Source organism: Callospermophilus lateralis, chromosome 2 (genome assembly GCF_048772815.1).
Source record: "Callospermophilus lateralis isolate mCalLat2 chromosome 2, mCalLat2.hap1, whole genome shotgun sequence".
NCBI lineage: Eukaryota > Metazoa > Chordata > Mammalia > Rodentia > Sciuridae > Callospermophilus > Callospermophilus lateralis.
Genome location: NC_135306.1, coordinates 116,519,024 through 116,534,515, shown reverse-complemented (window position 1 = coordinate 116,534,515; position 15,492 = coordinate 116,519,024). Strand labels below are relative to the sequence as shown.

Below are 15,492 nucleotides of genomic sequence, written 5' to 3'. Positions count from 1 at the left end.
TAAGAAGGTAAGCAAAGGAAGGTTAGGGCAGTAATCCTAAATCTTCATCCACAACTCTCACCTCAAAGAGCATGAAAATCTTTTCAGACCTACACAAGTGACATTAAATTGCTTTGGATTAAGATATTGATGTTAAAAATTGTGTTTCCATCCAGAAAGTTTTATAATTTCTTGCTTATAAAATATCTCCAATTAATATTACAATTTTTCTTTTAATGATGCCAGGTGTCCCTTTGGGGACAAAGCATGTTCAAAAGGCTTGTAACCAGCATATTGCTCTGTCTCAGCTCAGTGGCATATGAACATAAAGCAGTTTCATTTTTCTTTAATTACTGCCTTCACCCAAGTTCAAACCAATCTGCCCTCTGCATCCCTTAATGATATCCTAGGCAAATTTCAGAACTTTGACATTTATTTTCCATTATTAAAACTCAGTCCAATTGAAACTTTAATCTAAAATTTGATACCACATCCTCTCCTCCCTTTAGCAGAGTTTTGTGCTGAGACCTGGGGAGTTGAGAGAGGAAGGGACACAGAGGCTCTGAGTTGCTTCCTCCACCTTCTCTTCAAGGCCATGTTTCTCCAGTGTCTTGGCAGGAAGGAGGCAGAGTTCCAGGTGTCTCTTATTTAACCCACCCCTTTCCCAGCTGGTTGCTCTGCTTCTTAGGGTAACACTGACTAGCTACAAATGCACTCCCTGCAGTTAATGTTCAAATACCTGCATTTTTCAAGGAGTCCACATGAGAGTTCTCCTCAGGGCTCCCAGGCCTCAGCTGGGTACCTGTCCCTAACTCAGGACATCTAGTTCCCATTCTGCCTCTCCATTTCCCACAGCTTCTACCTCTAGGGGCGCTTCCCACAGCACCATGACAACTCACCACCAGGGCCTCCAGCTCCCTTAGGCACTCTTTTAAGTGACTCAACCTTCCACTGTGGCCTATAAGCCCACAGGAGATGCCTGCATCCTTTATCTTGCTTACGCTGTCTCCCAGTTCTCCTTCCTCTGCTCAGGGAGGTACATGGAAAATCAGCAAATCATCCTACTGGGGACCAAGATGCCAATCTCCTTTTATGAAAGTCACCTCTAATTTCTACAGAAATTTTCTTAGTGTCTTCTCTCATGTGGCTTGGGGAAGAGGATGTATATCTTACTCCTCGGTCAAGAGAAACAGAAGAAATAACTTCTCAATACAAGCCCAACATGCCAATGTCTCCTCTCCCCCCTCCTCCATCTTGATCCAGTCATAGTCTTATTTGTGTTGCTATGACAAAATACCTTACTCCAGGCATTTTTAAATTTTTTTTTAAATTTTATTTATTCTAATTTGTTATATATGACAGTGGAATGCAATTCAATTCATATTACACAAATAAAGCATAATTTTTCATATCTCTGGTTGTACATAGAATCACACCATTCATGTTTTCATTCATGTATTTAAGTCTGTCTCATTTCACCGTCTTTCCTACCCTTATTCCCCCTCCCTTCCCCTCCCTCCCCTTTGCCTTATCTAAAGTTTGTCTATTCCTCCCATGCTCCCCCAACTCATATCCATTATGAATCAGCATCCTTATATCAGAGAAAACATTCAGCATTTGGTTTTGGGGGATTGGCTAACTTTACTTAGCATTATATTCTCCAACTCCATTCATTTACCTGCAAATGCCATGATTTTATTCTCTTTTAATGCTGAGTAATATTCCATTGTGCATGTACACCACAGTTTCTTTATCTATTCATCTACTGAAGGGCATCTAGGTTGGATCCAAAAATATGGAACACTTCATGAATTTGCATGTCATCCTTGCACAAGGACCACGCTAATCTTCTCTGTATAGTTCCAATTTTAGTGTATGTGCTGCTGAATCAAGTACTCCAGGCAATTTATTAAGAACAGAAATATATTTCTTATAGGTCTGAAGGTAGAGAAATCCAAGATCAAGGCCCCAGCATTGATTGTGGCTCAGCAGTAGAGCGCTCGCCTAGCAGGGGCGGGACCTGGGTTCCATCCTCAGCACCACATACAAATAAAGGCATTGTGTTGTGTCCATATACACCTAAAAAATAAATGTTGTTTTTTCAGTGTTTGGTGAGGGACTTCTCACTACATTCTCAAATGGCAAGAGGAACAGACACTGTGTCCTCACATGACTGGCAGAAGATGGAAAGCCAGAAAGGACTCACTAGTTCCCTTGAGCCACAGGTACTAATTCCATTCCTGAGGATGGAGTCCTCATGTCCTAATCATTTCTACAGGCCGGCCTTTAATATCAACACATTGGGTCTTAGTTTTCAACATTAGAATTTTTAGAACCCCCTCCCTGGTTGTATACAGACGTGGGGGTGGGATGCAAGTAGTAGGTGGTAGAAGGAACTCTTCCTTGCTTCCTAATAGGTCTGAAAGGGTGGCTTCCCAGATCCTCCAAGGCTTAGGGCTCTCTTCACAATGAAAGGAAGTTTGCACCTGTTATTTTTTACTATTGGCCCTAAGGCCCATTGGGGGTTTTAGGAAAAGGCTACTTTAGCAGATTTCAAAAGAAACGCACAAACTTAAAAAAAAAAAAGACAAGAAATATTTTTTTGTCTTTTTTGTCTACAGAATCCAGAGCACAAATCTCTTTTTCAGGAATGAATAAGACATGTTTGTTTTATAGACAGAAATTCTCTCCTGTCCTAAAAGCTCATTTATCCTGTGAACAGATCAGGAAGGAAAAACTGTTTCATAAGCTGAGGAAACTTAACAGCTGTTGGTGGGGGGAAACAGACCCCCAGATCTTCAGGACCTTGGTGCCCTCCTCTGACACCTGCAGCCAATTGTGCTAGAAATTCCTGAGCCTGTGGAAGACTCCATTTTCCCTCCTCCTCCAGTCTCCACTTAACCCCAATAGTCAGTCAGTGAGGCACTAACTGGAGGACAGTCTGAAGTCCATAAAGTGCAGATCTAAGAAGGAAAGAGAGTTGCTATCAGCAGAGGATAGGTGTTCACAGTAGACCCCTAAGGAGATGTGAGCTCCATTTGACAAGGTGATACAGAATAGAGGACTATTGTATCCAGGGCACTCTGTTCTCTCCCTTCACAGCTCTGCAGCCCCAACAGTCACTCCGTGGACTGACTTGTTTGTAGTCCCTACTGTCTGCTATGCAGAGATGCAGAGAAGAGAGCTGGTTCCTACTCCCAGGCTGCTGCAAGTGAAGATGCACACTCCACCAACAATCCCCATCAGCGCGTTTACTGATGTCACAGCCATAGAATAAACCTTTGTAAACCAAATTAATTTCAAAGGTTTCCTATTTAACAGAGTATTCAGCTATGTTAGGAAAGAAGGCAGGTGGGCAGGTTGGATGAACAATGGTTACAAAAGAGGAGGTGCCAAGAGCAGGCTGGTGGGGCTGGGGAGGGGCTGGAGACGCCACCCTTGAGATGGAACACTAGTGGTATCTTGCAGAGGTTCCACCTCCAAGGATATAGCCAACGAGGAGCTCAAGATGAGAGGAGCACGCTAACAATTTTGCACCAGCTTTATGGTCAGAAATAAAGCTCTCTCACTCCTGAAGGCAGGTGGCACATCAAGTTTCCTTCTTTTAAAAAAGCCGGAAAAGATGCAGACTTGCATTATCTGATGAGGGCCAGCAAGATGGCAAACTGCGCCTACCAAAGATCAAAGTTTGCTTGGCTTGATCTGATATCTAACCTGGATAGTGCTAATAAGTGATAACAACACTACCACAATGTAGCAATTCTGAAATAGCTCCCCATCCTTCTCCCCATTTTGCAGATAAGGAAAGTGAGGCATAGAGAAATTAAATGACTCGTCCATGTTTACACAGTTTGTAAGTGAAGACAGGGTATAGACCCTATAGATCCTGAGCCTATACCCTTAATCATCTGTCTTCAGTCTCTGTTGAACATGAGAAAAGTGCCCCACCCCTCCTCAACTCCCAAGATAGAGGGCTTCCTCTGTGTGCTCACTATTACCACTCTAAGTTTCCTGTACTGATTTGCAGCAAAAAGGGAAAGAGTAGGAGGAATTGGCAGGGAAGTTAGGGAAATGGCCTCTTCTGCAGCCTTTCACAGAGGGAAAATTCGGGTTGGCTTCCACGATTTTCAGAAAGAAGAGAGAATGTTGCTTCTATATCACTGCAGTTCCCCAAAATTCCTTGCTCTTAACCCAGATGTCAGTGCAACCCCTTTGGTGTTATGCAAAGGGTTGAGGCACCACCTAGTGGCTGAAATTAAAAATACTCCCAAAGGAATGTCACTGGTGAATCCCAGGCAGAGAAAACAGTGATCTGAGGCAAGAAAAGGGAACTGAAAGCAAAATTTACTCATGCTGGAGGCCTTCTTTGTGCATTCCCTGTTGTATACAGCATCAAAACATGTCTTTTTTTTTTGCCAGCCTGTTCAAGGACACTAAGTTTTACCCAGTGTGGAAGTCACAAAACAAGAGCTAGAATCCAGGAGACCTAAGTCCCACGCTCCAGTCACTTACTCTGCAGTAGGATGTTCTCTGAAGTCTCTCCTCAGGATTTAGAACCATCCTGGATATATAGACCCTACTTAACATCTGGAGGCAACTTAATGTAGAGGTTGGTGGCAAAGAAGGAGCAGAGAAAGAAGAAAGACATGGGGAAAGTATTTGTTCTCCCAAAAAACAGTTGCTGCTGATTTTATGCAAAAAAATCAGAGAAATGGAAGGAAGCAGTGGCACCTTTGCAGGCCTGTGCCCCTCTTCCTTGCCATCGCAGGAGTTGTTGTTCGTGGGTGTCTACCCTTACTTGTCAGGTTTTAAGGAGCAGCCCAAAGGGACCAGACAAAGCAAGTTTACCAGAGCACTTCCATGAGAGAGAGGTTGGCGGGTCAGGTCCATGTATCTTCGACACCCCAGAGAACTCTAGTTCTAGTCTAGATCAGGCATGTGGAGGGAGAGAGCTGTGGGAAAGAAATTTAGCCAGGAGGTGTGGTCTGAGGGGACAGGATTAAAAACAATTTCTAGGACTCTCGGCAACAAAGGTCAGCCTTTGGCTTGAGGTGCAGATGAGACCATTAACTGATGAAGCCAATTCATGATGATTCAGGGTAGCTAATTCTACTAGGACCTAGTCCCAGGAAATCAGGCAGCTAACTACTCAGCCCCACCTCACCTCTAGAACACTGGGGATGTAGAGATATCTCAATAATTCAAAGGATCAGACTGGAAAGAACTAAAGGGACAAGAATCGATTCAGAAAGCAGCCAAATCTAGTATCAACCAGGTGTGCCAGGTTGGATGTTGGCCAGTCTGTACTAACTTGGTCCCAAGTCTGCTCATGATAGCATTGTGCTGGGGGATAAAGAACCCTTGACCATCAGGAATCTATTCTGGGATGTTTTCTATGAATGAGTCTCCAGATGTTCCTTTCTGTATCTGGGCTCTGCTACATCTATACTCCAGGCATCCCAGTCCCTACAAGGCTGCAATATTCAGGCTAAGACAGAGAATGCTATTTCTCCCACTTGACCTTCAGGAATTCTTGCCCTTCAGGTACATCTGGAATGACAGTTTACTCTTTCACCTCCTATTAGTCAGCACCGTAGAGTCCCTAAAGTCTCATGTCTACCCATGTTCTTTATTGTCCATTGTGGTTCACCTTTACATTCAATTTCCAGAGTTGGTTCTATCCTTAGGGAGAATGTGGCTTCTTTGCCTGTTGTTCTAAGGTGAGCTCAAAGCTTAGTCTCGCCAGTGGCCATACAGCTTTACTAGTCAGAGTCATGTCAGGTCACTCTTTATTCCATGTCAGATCCCTGTCCCCTCTCTCTCTATTGCAAATACTCAGGTCATTGAAGAACTATTTAAACTTGTTCAGGATAACAGTGTCAACCCTAGGTCTTTATTCATTTGTTATATAGAGATAATTAGCATGCCCTGAAGAACAATGAATGATTGGACCTTCCTGTGTGTAGGTTAATGGATCACCTTCCTATTTATATTCATTTTGTATTTGAAAGGCTAAGCTGCTATAACAAAGAGGCCCTGAATTACAGTGCCTTAAAAATAAAGCTTATTTTCTCTCATGTTAAAGTTTCAAAAGTTGCCAGCTATTGTACTGGGCACAGTCCTTCATGTACACTTCCATTTTTTTTTCAATACCTATTAAAGAATTCTGTATTTAATAAATACTTGAGCACTATTGTTTAAAGGGTTCTGAGTCTTATTTCACAGGAGATACATACGCTGGTCCTTCTCAGAACTCATGATTTAATGAGAAGACAGAGCAAATTAACATGTGTAGTTCAAAGGAGGGAAACAAGCACAGCAGTGAGATCTTTAGGGATTAAATGAGAGAACAGGTAAGTCTTCACAGAAAAAGAAATGCCAAATAAGATAGAATTTGAAGGATAAATAAAATTTCAGTAGGTAAGGAAGAGAAAAAAAATGTTACCATTGGACCATGAACCAAAGCCTAAAGATTAAAAATACAGGAAATCCAGGAGGCAAATGGGAACAACAGTATAGGATATTATACAATAACGAGGGCATCAGCCAGCATCTCATTGTGGGGTTCTTCTTCCTGCCCAGGAGAATGTAGCCACCTTAAAACTTAAAGTCTCAAATGATTAATAAATAACAAAACACAAATATTCAGAAATATATTTACAAAAGCGAAGCCCCTGATGGATCTAGTCCACATGGGTGCTGACTGGACAAAGAAAAGATGGCTCCAGTGGCTTATTTAAGGGGATACATCAAAGGCAGGGATGAGGTTTCAAGGGCAGAGTCTTGCTTTGTGATGTCTAGTAGTCAACAGGTTGATTGGCATCTTCTTAGGTCACACCCATCCCATGTGCTATGTGGGCCACGGCAGAGCAAGATAGAAATTCACATTGTCCCTGGGCAATTGAGTCGAGAAAATGTCCACTGGTCATTCCCAGACACCAGATGTTTCTGTCCACTAGACTTCCATGCACGGTGACCCACATGCAACCCATGTTACAATGGCTCTTGACAATACTAGAAGGCTCTGAGGAAGTTCAGAGCCTCCCTCACTGGTGGGCATTGGGGAATCATTGTGATTTCCAGTTGGACAGTGAATGTCTGACCACTGAGATTGATGGAGATGGACTGAAATGGAGATATTCACGGAAAATGAAGAGAAAACCACAAACGGGGAGGAGAAAACATAGACTGGAGTCAGGTAATGGGTGTAAATAAGGAGCTTTAAGGAAAACCCCCACTGGAGGCAAGTCTGATGAGACTTTACAACTGAAAAGTTGAAAGTGAAAAGGAGAAATAAAACAATGCAGAACTTTCAAGGTTTAGCTAGTCCAAATATGGTGCTGCTGATATGGGATGGAAATCAGAGTTGAGATGAGGTGGGGGGAGGAGGGAGAGAAGAGTTCAGTTTCAAATGTTAAGTTAAATTCCTAGAGGACCTACATGGAGCTTTCTAGAAGCAGTTCAAAATGTAATTCTAGAAGCAGTTCAAAATGTAACAGTTCAAAAGCTGTTTCTAGTGAAAGACATGGATGCAAAAGTAGCCTGCAGGGAATTACACCTAGAGGGATAAGAGAACACAAGACTGCCAAGGACAAGGACTTGAAGCAAGGCTGGGCAGCCCTTAGAAAAATCACGTACTTAACTGTAGAGGGAAGAAATTTAGAGATAAAAAAGAAGCAGCAGCCTCATCTGAAAATCTGAAAGACCATAAGTGTGCAGTGCCCTAGGAGAGAAAAGAAGAAATTTTCAACAAGGGTCAACTATGTCAGGCAAAGAAAACTCCAGGTGACACAGATGGGTGAAGACATTGAGATTTACGATCAGTCTGTAAATTTTAATTTTTAGGATTATAGTTTGAGTCAACTGGGAAGGAGGAAAACAAATGCATGAGGCAGTGAGTTAGGGAAGTAAGAAAAAGAACATAGAAAGTTATAAAAGGAACAACAAAATAGACCAAAAGAATTAATAAAGCACAAAATAATGAATTTTAAAAAAACTAACGAATAAAAACATTTCTTACTGTATAAAATACAGGTCTTACTATATCCTTTTAAAAATCACTAGTGAACCTAGTTTAAAAAAATAAAGTGCCAACAGACATAGAAAGAAATGTGGGAAACCACCACACGTAAAGAAGAATTTAAAAGAGTTACAATAGTCGACTTTGCTCACCTCTGCACAAAAAAAAAAAATCTGAAAATCAAAATTAAATGGATAATTTTCTGTGGACATGTGATTTATTTCAATTATCCACTAATGATATAATTATATATTTGAAAACAATATAAGTGACCTTAAAACTACTGTAAATAATAAAATAATCAGTAAATTGAAGGGATGTTCAGAATAATATGTAGAAATCAATAGCTTTCATGTACAAAAGCAATGAGTTGAAATATATTGGAAAAAAAATAGTCCTTTTCCAATATCAACAAAATATATAAAATAACTGGAATAAACTTAATAAAAATGGGAAAAACATATAAATAAAATTTGACTTTGGCAATAAAACACAATCAAGTAAAATACGCTTATTTGTAAAAGTAAAATGAACCAAATTAATAAACGAACCCAAAAGAGTATAGAAAGCCAAGGATTTAGAAAGCCAAGAAATGTATGAAATATATACATGCTTATTTAGATTATGATTAATGTGGCATTGAAAATCTGTGTGGGGAAAAAATAAAGTATTCACAAAATAGTTTTGTCATCTGAGTTCCAGTTGGATATGAGAACTAAATAAGAAAGCCAGAGAGAGACAGGAAGGAAAGGACATGGATGAATTCCTTTATAAACCTGGCTTGAAAAAAAATGTTTCTCATTCTAAATTAAAAAAAAGAAACCATAGAAAAAAGATAGATAAATAAAAACATATGCTTTAAAAAAATACAAATACTAAAGCCATAAGCAAAGTCAAAAGATGAATGACAAACAGGGAAGAATTATTTGCAGCTTATATTACATAAAGCACTGATCTTAATATGCAAATACTCCTAGAATTTGACAAGACAAAACATAATCAACCCAATATAAAAGTAGATAGTTCCCAGAAAAGGAAAGAGATAAGCGAAAAGATGTTCAGTCTCTTAATAATAAGAGAAATGCAAATTAAAACTATACTGAGATAACTTTAGATTGGCAAAGAACCTCAAATTTGATAACCCAGGATATTAGTTGCCTCTTTGCCGCTGTAACAAAACACACACTTACAGGATTAAACAACACAGAATTATTATCTTACAGCTTTGTGGGTGAGAGCCCCACAACAGTGAATCTGAGCTAAAATAAAAGTGTCAGCAAGATGATGTTCCTTCTGGAGGCTCCAGGAGAGAATCTGTGATGGGAATTTCCCCTTCCAGCTTCTAGAAGCTTCCCACACTCCTTTGCTTGTGGCCTCCTTCCTCCATCTGCAAAGCCAGCAATGTTGCATCACTCTGATCCTTTCTTTAGTCACATCTTCCTCTGACTCACCCATCTGCCTCCCACTTTCACTTTTAAAGACACTTATAATTATACGGAACCCATTAGATAATCCAGAAAAATCTCCCTATCTTAACATTGGCTAATTAGCAACCTTAGTTCCTCTTTGCTATGTTCCCTAACATATTCACAGGTCCCAGGTATTGGTACTTGAACACCTTTGTAGGAAGTATATGAGGGATGATTCTCTCTACTGCAAACATTGCCTGTGCAGTTGTGGGAAGCTAGCATTCCCTCAGAATGCTCTCATCACTATGGCAGAGGGTAGGTTGGTACAAGGACTGTGTAGGGTAATTTGGTAACATCTACATTTAAAGATTTAAAATGCACATAACCTTTGATCCAGAAATTCTACCTTAAGAATCTATCCTACAGATATACGTTCATACAGATAAAATGTTGGGTGTCTAAGATTATTTATGATAGCAATGTTTGTAATAGCAGAATACTGGGAACAATTTAAATGCTTATTTGTAGAAAACCAATTGAAAGAGTAATAGCACATCTCTGCAAAAGAAATTTAAAAGAATGGTCCTTAAGGTAATTAGGAAAAATAAAGAAGGGAATGGTATACATAAAGTGCTGTGTGGTAGAAGCTGAAAGTAAGGTAAGAATCTATATTTACTAGTAAATACATAAAGAAACTAGGGGAAAATACAAAAAAAACTTAATGATGCTATGATGCTTATTTTAGAGGAGAAGGATGGATACATAGAAAACATATACTAATACACACACACACACACACACACACACACTCACACACACACAGACACACCAAAACTCACCTTAAATGCATCCATCTCCCTTCCTGTTTTCTAAGTCTCTTTGTAGCCTCTCATAGTTCTTTAAACATTTGTATTAATATTAGGGGATCCGTGCTGCTTTTTTTTTTTTTTTTTTTTTGCATTATCTTAATTTGTGCCAAACCCTTTCCTCCACTTACCCAGTGATAAGAAGAAAAAGGGAAGAGGAGAAAAGATGGGGGGAAAGATGCCTACTTCTGAATCTTTAGAAGAAGGGAGTGTTTTATGTTTATCAAAAAGAAGCTTGAATTTTAAAATGGTTAAGAAACACTGTACAGAACTATGAACACCTGGAGGGCAGGGATAATAATCTCCAAAGAGTGCTTTTCACATGCCATTCTAGCAGTCAGGGTTTTTCTGCCTCCCCCACTAAACCACCAGCCCCTTAATGTGACTTTCCTTGTAGAAATGCAATAGGTGACCCATTTGAAGGGCTGAATGAAAACTCATCTGCATTTCTTTTTAGAGGAAAGGGTTGGGGAAATGAACTCTCAGACACATAAATTTTGTAAAAGTTCTTCCTTGTGTTCAGGACTCTAAGATACATATGTTTTCACAATCCAGCATTTCCAAATGGAGTTGTGCCACAGTCACTGTCATCTGAGCAGCCCTGATGGCACAGCTGTTGTCGCCCACATCACTGCAACTTAAGTCATAGCCATTGCTGCTGTCACCTTGGTTGAGGTATGTGTAAGGTGACCACATAATTTCATCTTCCAAACTGAGGCTCTTTAGAGAGTAAAGGGGACAATACCAGATGGGATGCCATGACAAGAGTTAACTTGGACCTTATTCAAGCAAACCTGGCCTAGTTATGTAAGTCATTAGCACCAAGTAGGTTGAATAAGTATCTTTCAAATGTGCACACTAGAATAAGCACTGACACTAAAATTATCATGCCCACAAAAAGCAGTAAAAGGTCATAAATTATTAAGATATTCATTTCTGAAAGAATGACCACAATTCCATGTTTTCTTATAAAGCAAAACCCTGGAGTTCATGAAAACTAAGAAAAGAAAATGCCTACAAATATGTAAGTGTGTTACATTATGTTGGTGGGAAACATACAAAAGAATTGCCTTTTAAATGTCACATAATGCAACTGAAGGCAGGAGATAGTGCTAAATCCCCAAAAATTCATTAAAAAAAAAAAAAACTCCAACAGAAGGAGAAGGCTCTGTGACCAATACAGTGTCATGATTATTGCTAGGCACTAATACACAGTCTAAGGCAGCTGCTTCCTTCTCAGTGGTGCACAGAGTCATGATGCGTCTGACAATGGACAGCACCTTGTCTTCATGAGATGCAGTACTTTATCCACACATGAGAAGCGAACTTCTCATTGACATACCTGGCTAAATCTGGATCAGGGATGTTTCTGAAGGTGATATATCAAGAGCCCTCAGTTCTCCCTGGTGGTAGACTCAGGCCATCCTTCAGGCCAAGCTCTGGCCAGAATACAAGACTCTTCACTAGGATTGTCTACCTCTTTTACTCAGATATGAGCAAATTCCAGAAGAATTACTATGTACACTTGTACATACTGTCTATAATAGGCCACAACATTTGATTCTAATATCTGGGCCTCGGTTCTATTTCATATTATACCATGAGGGCCATTGCCCACAGGTTACATAATAATAGCACCACCAGCCACTGGCTTTGCAATTGTGCCATGGTGACCAGTCTGGACCTAAGCTGTCCATCATTTACAATGTCACAATGCCACAGAAGGGAGAAGCACAACATGGTTGGCCTCATACTCCACAACCAGCTTACACCAAATAGTGTGAAGTAAAATCCTTATTTCAACAGATCTCACTGGGCCCACTTCTTGGCTTACATAGTCAAGATCCCCACTTTGTCACAATTGAGATTTCTAAATATATGGGAAGCTTATGATTCTTATCTCCTGGCATTTTTGTTAATCTAACTTCTTGGTTAGAAAAAAAAAAGGGGGGGGGCTTCTTTTTATCCTCCTGCCATCACTGCTACTTTCCCTCACTACACCAGAGTTAAGGTGTAGCAGCAGGCTCTTCACCAAAGGGAAATGTGCTAGAGTCGGGGTGGGGGAGGGAATGGTCCAGCCTTTACCTGCAGGATCACCATTCCAGCTACCTGGCCTTTCCCTAGTCCCTAACAACCACTTTCATGCCTAGATTCTGGGGGAGATCTTAGAGAATTGACTGACTCCAATAAGAAGTGTGAGGATCTAAAACCTGCCTCAGGCCCTATATACTGCTCAGAAAATAAGCTCATCCTCTCCTCAGGCCCAAAGAGGTACTCAAGTCCTCCTGAAGGGGACAGTGGGTATCACAGAATGATGTCGCCCAGGAAATAAAATAACTGCATACCTCAAAGTTTCACTAGCTCATGATTATATATTTTTCCTCTCCCACGGCAATGGATCAATATACCCTAAATTATGTCCTTCATCAAAGCATTACCCCAAATATTGGTAGCCTCAATGCTATTAAACAAAATGTTAAGATCAATGTAATCATTTGTCCCTTGGTGGTGATTTATTCTGATCCAGCAGATCTAAAACTAAATTTTCTCCCAGCCACACTAAGGGATATCAGCTATCTGATCTCCAGTGTGAAGGCCATCTCTCATCTGCATTTTATTCTCCAACTGAGCTTCCATAAACATGCCCAAATGTCATGGTATTTGCAAAACAGCTGTTTCCAGATTCAAGGGAAAGTCTGTGGTCATGAAACTGGCCACATGTAGAAGGATCCAGATGGCTAAATAACCAGGACACTCCAATACAAATCCAAAGGAGGTCTCTCTAAATAATAATTCAATAACTCACTGATTTGGAGTCACCATTCTGGCATCTTCCCTACAGTTCAGCAATATAATCTATTGGCTATATTCTCTAGCCTGAGCCCTTTGACACTTTTTCAAATGAAACATTCCAATGGTCCAACCAATGAGCATCCCTAACTGCTCCTTCCCATCCCCTCTAGATCCTGGGGAATAGGATGGCCTTAGAACAAAGGCAGGGTGGGGGAAATGAGGGGATTTTGGTTACCACCTTGGTGTGTCTGTTCCAGGGCCTGTGCTCCACACCTTCACCTCCACCACATCTGCCTCACTGATAGTTTGTTAATGATGCCACCACCAAGTTGTCAGGAGATACCTTAACCTCCACAGCAGGGTCCCAGCCCTGGAATTAATAAGGAGGTAGACACAGAGGCACTGTGGTCGGGAGTATCAGACGAAGACACATACTAACCATGTCTGTACTCTGTGGATTATAGTTTATTCACCAAAACCCACATTTGTTTTCCCTCCTTCATAGTTGGCAGCCCCAGATCATCATCAGCCTTACTGGGGCCCGGCAACCCCTGCCTGAGCCCACCAGCAACTGAAGCAAACATCCAAATCTATCACCAACCCACATCCTTCCAGCAACAACATCCACTCAACTCTGTGAGAGAATTGTTTCCTTGAAATAAGAAAACAACTTCCTTTGGCTTTATTTTTAAATGTATTTAATCCTATGCAAGGAGCTCTAAATAAATGTGACTTATGTACCAGAGGATACTTTCAAGAACAAACCAGTAATTATTGCAAATCAATTTCTCAGCTTTAATGTATTTCACCTCTTCTGATGATACTGAATATCTGAAATGCTTCTGCAGTGAATTGACATTTCTGCATTGAACTTCCTCTAGAAAAATCACAATGTCTTTGAGCTTCAGATTCTGGACCAACTTACTGGGAGAAGGTTACAAGCTCTTCAGTGTTGTGTTTGGTTTGTAGCAAAAAAAGGGTCATATTCATGGTAACATTTTTTTAACCATGAAAAATAATGGACTATCCTTTGCTAAGCTTCATCTTTTATATATTGCTGCTTATACCCAGAAATCATCATCTCTTATGGACTCTATGCACAGAGAAGAAAAAAATGAGAGACAGTCTTAGTTGGTATGAGGGATAGGTATGCAAATCACTGACAAGAACGGAAAGCCTAAGTACAGCTATTATATGTCAATAAAATAAATGAGTAAATGACATTTTTAAAAATGGAAAATAGCATGAAATCAGTACCATTACAGAAATTCAAACAAGGACAACTAGAAAATGGGCTGTTAAATCAATCTTGATGAATATACAAGCAAACTATGAGGAAAATGTGGCATTTGGGATGAATCTTGAAAGATAACATAGAATTTAATCAAGACAAAGTGAGACGGAGTGCTTTAGTTTGAGAGAATACTATGAACAGAGACAGAGAGGGAAAAAGCCTGCAACTTACTTGTAAAACACTGATTAATTCATTGTAGTTGTAGCAGAGCTCTCGACCTTTAGTATTTAAGAATCACACAAGGGAGGGACTGGTTCAAAGTGCAGGTTATCTGGCATGATTGCCAGCATTCTAATTCAGTAAGTCCAGGATGGACTGAATTTTATCAGCTTCAAAAGTGACTATGAGGCAGGTGGATCAAGATCCACTTTGAGAAATCCGAGGCACAGGCTACTTGGAGGAAAGCAGTGACAGACAAGGTAGAAAGGCAGGATGGGGCCAGGTCATAGAGAGTCTTGAACGCCACGCTACAGAGGTTGGTCTTCATTTGATTGGTGATGGGGTGTTGTATCTGTGCTTTAAAATGGTTCTAATCTGCTTGAAAAGTTTAAAATGTTCCATCCTTTTTAAAAAGTAAAATGCCAAAAGGAATCTTATAAGCTTGGGGAATTTACTGTAGAAGATCAGTAGTTTACATAATGATTTCATTAGTTGAATATAGATGTGTTGGCTAGAAGTGTAAGTAGGAACGAGATGGGGTAGCTGCTAGGGCACACATGCTTGGAAAAGGATAAAAACCACTGTGGTCACAGGATCAACATGGACATGCCTTTCCCAATAGAAACGGGTGTTAGAAACTGAGAAATTGGGATAATTTTGTTTGGGAGTGTTATTTTTGTTGGTTTTTTTTTTTTCTTTTGGAACTTTGCTTTGAAATGTAGAAACACAAGGGGTATATTCTATAAAGAAGAGTCTTGAGAAGCCGTTAAACTTTCAGGTTCCAGGACCCCTTTACTCTTCTATGAATTATAGACCCCAAAAACTTTGTTCCTCCATATATTTATTATATTATAAATTAATATTTGTTTAATAGTATTTGTTCATTTAATATAGAATAATAAAGCATGGCCTGTTAGCATAAATAACCATTGTTTTTTTAAGAAAAAAACAACTCTATTGTCCAAACTCCAA

The 15,492-nt window shown here is 40.1% G+C and overlaps 1 non-coding gene across 1 annotated transcript; it reads right to left on the bottom strand.

Moving 5' to 3' along the window:
* Positions 1–1,768: 1,768 nt before the first annotated feature.
* LOC143393147 (U6 spliceosomal RNA) lies at positions 1,769–1,875 on the bottom strand. The gene has a single exon (XR_013090468.1). It is a non-coding gene; the product is annotated as a U6 spliceosomal RNA (small nuclear RNA).
* Positions 1,876–15,492: the final 13,617 nt, after the last annotated feature.